Source organism: Amphibalanus amphitrite, unplaced genomic scaffold, assembly GCF_019059575.1.
Source record: "Amphibalanus amphitrite isolate SeventyFive unplaced genomic scaffold, NRLGWU_Aamphi_draft 002000F_arrow, whole genome shotgun sequence".
NCBI classification, from domain to species: domain Eukaryota; kingdom Metazoa; phylum Arthropoda; class Thecostraca; order Balanomorpha; family Balanidae; genus Amphibalanus; species Amphibalanus amphitrite.
Window position 1 is genome coordinate 65,933 of NW_024883493.1, and position 6,087 is coordinate 72,019.

Below are 6,087 nucleotides of genomic sequence, written 5' to 3' on the forward strand. Positions count from 1 at the left end.
ATGGAAGAAAAGGAAACACCTTATTTAGTGGAACGGGTTGAGGTGCATACAGAACAGTGTGCACCTCCACAGTGTGTTGACACTCCCGGAACTCCCATTTGCATCTCTACGTCCGTCGGGACGGTGGGTGGTCGGGCGGAGACTGCAGTGTCGCATAGAAACGTAACACCAACACCCACAATCATACACCCGCTCCGCCTGTTCTACCTCTGGTGATCTACACAGCCGCTCGAACTATGCTATCCCGAGCTCAACTTTGGTACAACATGGAAAGGTGGAATTATTGGCTTTTAGGGTGAAAAATTCTCGAAGTGTTTCCATGGGTATCTCTAAACCAAAACATGCGAAATTTGCATGCTTATGGGTTGATGTGTAAAAGGTGAGCTTTGTAAGATAAAATAGTATAATTTGTATGAGAGGAAAATGACAAATGCACCTTATACCTATCCGACGATACAGAGGAGCAACCACACGAAATCTTCTCTGGATCCGCCACTGCCCCGTGGGACCATGGCAACAGCCATCCTCCAACTCTGCCTTTTCAGCGCTCCATCCCTCTCTCTTTCTCTGCCGCTCTCTGAGCCACCGTCCACCACGACCCCAGCCTCTCTACCGTCCGCCCCTCTCATCCTCTACCTCCTCCGGACTCTACATGACCCCCTCCGTCACCCCTCCCCCTCCCTGTCCAGCTAGGTCGTTCACCTACATGGACCGCCGCTTGGAAGGCCTCGAGGCATCGGCCGCAGAGTACGGTTTATTTCAATTTAGACGGCCGGCCGGCCGGTGCCCCGAGTACGGTTATGGGAAAAAACGGATCGTCACGGTACAGCCGCAGCTGGGAAACAGGTGGCCGATCACGTGACCTGGTGGTGTGGTCAGGCACGGTGGTCATGTGATCGGTATATCTGTTTGGTTTTTAACTTCGACGCTGGTGACTGAAGGACTTTGCTGAGGAAGTAACATTTGTTGATAAAAATAGGGTAAGGTGCCTAATTAGCGACCCCCTTAATTTGAACCGTCATTGCTCACGCTCTGTGGGTGCCACTGTATTACTGGCTTGATTTTCGGAGAGATCGTTCATTTTTCTATTAAAATATAGTCATTTTTTGCCCCAATATTCACTAACTTATTTGTAGTGAGCATTTTGGCAACCCATTGCAAAAAACGCTAATAGGGAACTCTTCCCGATTAGCGACCGGGGAGGGTCGCTAATAAGTCTATGGGTTTCCCCATATTAAAAATGGCAAAAAATGCGACGCCTGAAAAGATGAAATATGATCTCAAAAAGGTAACCTATACGCAAAGCACTCAATCACTCGAACAGGGACGTTTATCCAACACATTTACGTAAGGAAAAATTGATCACGTGATGCACCGAAGGCGAAAAGAAGGCAGAAACCCAAATTTTGCGGGCTATCTCGTATGATATTCGAGGTCCGTGCTGAATTCGGCACCCCTGCAGTCGGTGATGACATTTGGCATCCCCTGCCACACATTGCAAGCTTCAGCAACACCTCATTTTCATTTCTCTCTTTTCCCCTTTCTTTCCCTTCTTGAGCTATTTGCGACCATGTCAGGCGCAAATAGGAAATATGAGTTGCGACTCATTTTTAGCCGCCATGCTGTGCACAGTTGAGCGATTCACTATGGGAAAACGGCAATCAATTGAAAAAGGAATGTCGATTCAGAATAAAAAAGGTGCATCATCCTAATGTGCATCGCTTTTCATCAGAGAGGGCCCAAACACACACGTTTTGGATAAGAAACTCGTCATTTTTATTTAAACTCACCTGAAACGTCCCACCAGAAACATCGACGACCGGAAAATAATTTACTTTGATAACCAAAGTATGGCTGACCCTTTGACGATGTTTTTACCCCGTTTTCTCCTGCCAGTTTTTCTGTAGGGAGGTAGGTCGCAAATCGGAAAGGGTCGCTAATTAGGCACCTTACCCTACCACAAAAAGTTGAACATTCCGTGTGCAATTTGTGTATGATAAAGATATGGGATTACAGCGCCCAATACATACCTAAATACTCTTTGCAGAACTTTTCATCCATCTCCTCAGCACGGTTGTGACTTGTGTATTCAAATCATCCATCCCCAAACCGCTAGTTTCTCTGTATATATTCAACTGTAAATTTATGATATGGGATTTATCTATGCCTTCCCTCTCCACCTTCAATGTTCCACTTCCCAACCTCAACGTCCATGCCTCTTTCGTAGCTCACCCCCCAATCCCCTGTCTCTAATTTTTTTACTCTTCCACTCCTCTACCTTCCGCTCCGCACTCTTCCCTCCATGTATCCCAATTCCCAATGTGGCCTCCCTCGCCGCCACCGTCGGCCACTTCAGCTGTGCCCCGTTAGGCCGCGTCGCCCCAGGGCAGATGACGACCCTAATTCGGGTGGCGGCCGCTCGGCGGCGCTAGTGTCGGCGCCGGCCCCCTGACGAAGCAGCCGTTAGCCGCGCGCTGACCCCCTGACCCCGGGTGACCTCTGTGACCCCCGGATGACCGGCGTGACCCCCGGATGACCGAGACTGACCCCCGGCGGAGCTGGATGTGACCGGATTCCCACAGCCTCAGATAAGGGAGCCTGGTGGACGGCCTAGTATAGTGGAAGGTTGAGCATGGCAAGAGCATGCATGAGCCCATGATTTTATCTACATTTCTATGATCCTACTTTACTTCTAGTCCTTACGACTACTTTGCTCCTTCTACACTCCACAGTCCACAGTCTACAGTCAATGCATCATACAAATATGACGTAAGTCTGTAAATGGCGAAGGGAGTACCCGAATGCATCCCGGTAAGTATCGGGTAAATACCATGGAGAACCAGGATGCAAAGGGAAGCACCTGAGTCCTGAGAGGAACTGCAGGAATACAGTATCAAGGTAGTGGGAAACGCATTGAAGAAGCAAAGAGCACTGTAGCTATGAGAAAACCATGGAACATAAAATGAACGGAAGAAGACCATATTGAACACTTAAACACACTTGATTTCATTCTATTGCGTATCACCTCACGTAATACCTAAACATACCGTATGAAAAATATTGATCTAACTATATAGAACGTTTGTTTTTAAAGTTGACAACTCCTACTGCATGTTTTTGTCACACCTGTTCGGTTGAACTAGGCAAGAGAGGGGCTGGGTAGAGCGAGGGAGAAGAGAGAGGGAGGAGTCGGCAAACACTCCAAGGGAGAGAGTCACCGCCCGGTCCATTAGACCCTCGTTGTATTTGCTGGAACTGCTGGTCACCTTACCAGCAAACAGGGGAGGGGATATCTACAGAGCGAAAATAGGGGCTAACACGAACGAGTAGTCAATAACTCCAGTCAAAAACAGCCTTCTTCAACATACATGGGTGTCGTTTTGCATAGGTTTGGGAGGGCCCGATTCCTACCAATATTTTCAAATTTGTAACATACTCGTAAACCCAATGGTGCTGCATGGGTAAGTAAAATTGACCACTAGAGCCCTACAGATACATTTCGGAAAGTGATGCCCGTGCCAACACACATATTTACGTGAATGCGTAGGGACGATGATATTTGTGTATAACTAATGCATTCAGCATGGGACATTTGCCGGAAAGGACTGAATCGAGATAAGTCATCATCGTCTACCGCTGCATGGAGTTGAAATCAGTTGCGTAATTCATGGCTGTTTGCTTAGCTGCATAGGCGGCGGAACGGGGAGGGCACCGGGGCACAGTGCCCCCCTTTGATTTTGGCATTTTAGCATTAGGCCTGTGGGCGTTGCATGGAAAGAATGGGACCAAAAGTTGGCAGTGCCCCCCCCCCCTTAACCCATTTATGCCCAGGAATATTGACCATCATGAAAATCGATGAAATCAAGATATGTTACGCTTCTACCAGGGCCTTGCATGGAATCGAAAATAATTTTTGCCGGCAGCAAATGTTTTTCGAGAAAAACGTAAAAAACGTGCGTTGCGAAATCGCAACGAAGGGCACACCGGACGCCATCAGCGTTGCGAAAACGCAACGACGGGCACATCAGACGGACATAAAGTACACTAAACCGCCGTATATGCTAGTTTGTTTTAACATATATTTCACCAACTGTTGACAAATATTGCTTGAGAATGCGGAACCCACATCCCTCATGCTTTATTACCCGCCTAAGAGCCTCAATGAGGGAGCATAACTTAAGGGTTCGCGAACGGGGAGATGGCAACAAACGGTCATTATCAACAACAATTGTCCATTTAAAGTACCTAGTGGTCGGCACGTACCCTGGGCGGTGCTTTCTTTTTGGAAGTTAGACAGAGCCATTAGCCCATTACCCTCTCATATGAGAACCCCAAACTGAAAACAATTTAACCGAGGATTGGGAGTCAACCAGTGCCTCGCCTAAGCGCCTATCCGCAATACCAGTGTTAACCACCCTCCTAGGAGTAAAGACAAATTCAAATGCAGGGTAGTCGTGCACACTCTTATCAAAAAATGAACCTATCCGGCTTTCACAAATTACCTGCGTAAGGCGTAGAGCGTCATAACAACTCGGCTTAAAGTGTCTCCCAGGACCCACTTTATCACTTTTACACCTAATCCAAAATTTTCATTGTCCCACTCTCAGCGACCTTCACACTTGTAACCTCTTTCTCGAGACAATGCCAGGGCAGACCGGCGATTCGACGCAGTTCACACTTTCCAAGTGTTTCGTCAATCCGTCCTTTCCATCTTCAGGATAGTAGAATCCTTCTCCATGCCTCAACCTTTGTTTCGAGCTGGACGGGCAACTAGGTATATCGCATTCGAGCAGCTCCCATAGGAGCACAGGTCTGTAGCCGGATACAGAAAGTGCTTGGGAAGGGGGGGGGGGGCTGGTTCATGGGTGGCCTGGATGGATGGGCTCAGCCTCGACGATTCACCATGCCCGCTCAGACCAATGTTTTCCCTAATTCCAATAATGCTTCTAGCTCTAAAATGGTCTGATTAGACAAAAGGCCTACCCTCAGTAAACAAACAAGCAATGCTTCACATCAACCACCTTATCAATCCGTGCAAACCATGAATTCTAAAAATAAACTATTATTTTTCAGACGCCCTCATCACTCCTGCCGAAGGGGTCTGTTGCTCCCCCCCCCCCCCGAGGGGGCATATCCCACATTTGCCGCTTCTGGAGTTTTCTGGATCTTTTCTAACGTAAGGGCCAGCGGATTGCATCCAGAGAATGACAATGCCTATCTGTCGTCTGATACCAGACTACGTCCCCATTATTTAGTACAAAGTAGATCCAATTTTCAAAGTACCTCGCTATCTCTCAGCTCCGTTAGCATCGCCGACCGTTTGATGCAGGTCCTTTTCCTACCATGCGATTTTCAGATGCTCCAAAACCCATTGCTCGAATAGCCCGATAATCTGCGAGAAAAAGAAATGAGTGTTTGATAGCCGTTTAAGTGAGTTAATGTGAAACGTGTCGCAACATTCACGTGCAAATGCACCTTGCACTTTACATACCTACACGTCCCTCACGACTACAAAACGAGAGAGAGAGAGAGAGAGAGAGAGAGAGAGAGAGAGAGAGGGGGTGGGGGAAGGAGAGAAAGAGGGGGGAGCGTGGAAGAGAGGGAGGAAGATTGGGGAGAGAAGGAAAGAACCCACAACGTATCTCAAGTGAAGTCTATTTGATGTTCCTATACTTCCGCTGCCCTGCCAATTTGCCCCTCGTTGCGTTTTCGCAACACCCCTGTCTTTCCGATGTGCCCAACGTTGCGTTACCGCAACACGACTGTAGTCATATTTGAAAATAGTCACAAACCCTATTTGCAGCATAATTTGTTAATAAAATGTATATTCTAGCTATTGTAGGGACTCTGCAGAATATGTTCACACATTATTCATTACGATATAATTAATCACTTAATCTACTTATTTTGGTTTTCGTGACGTCATCACTGACGGGACCTTCGACTTCCATCTGGGAGCTCTGGACGGTAAGTTACCGGCCGCACAGACTTGTAACTGCGTAGCATCATGCGCGGATCCATGCTAAACGCGCTGAAACTTGTCTCATCGGTGAGACGCCATTATACACTTCTCAAGATTTGATCACG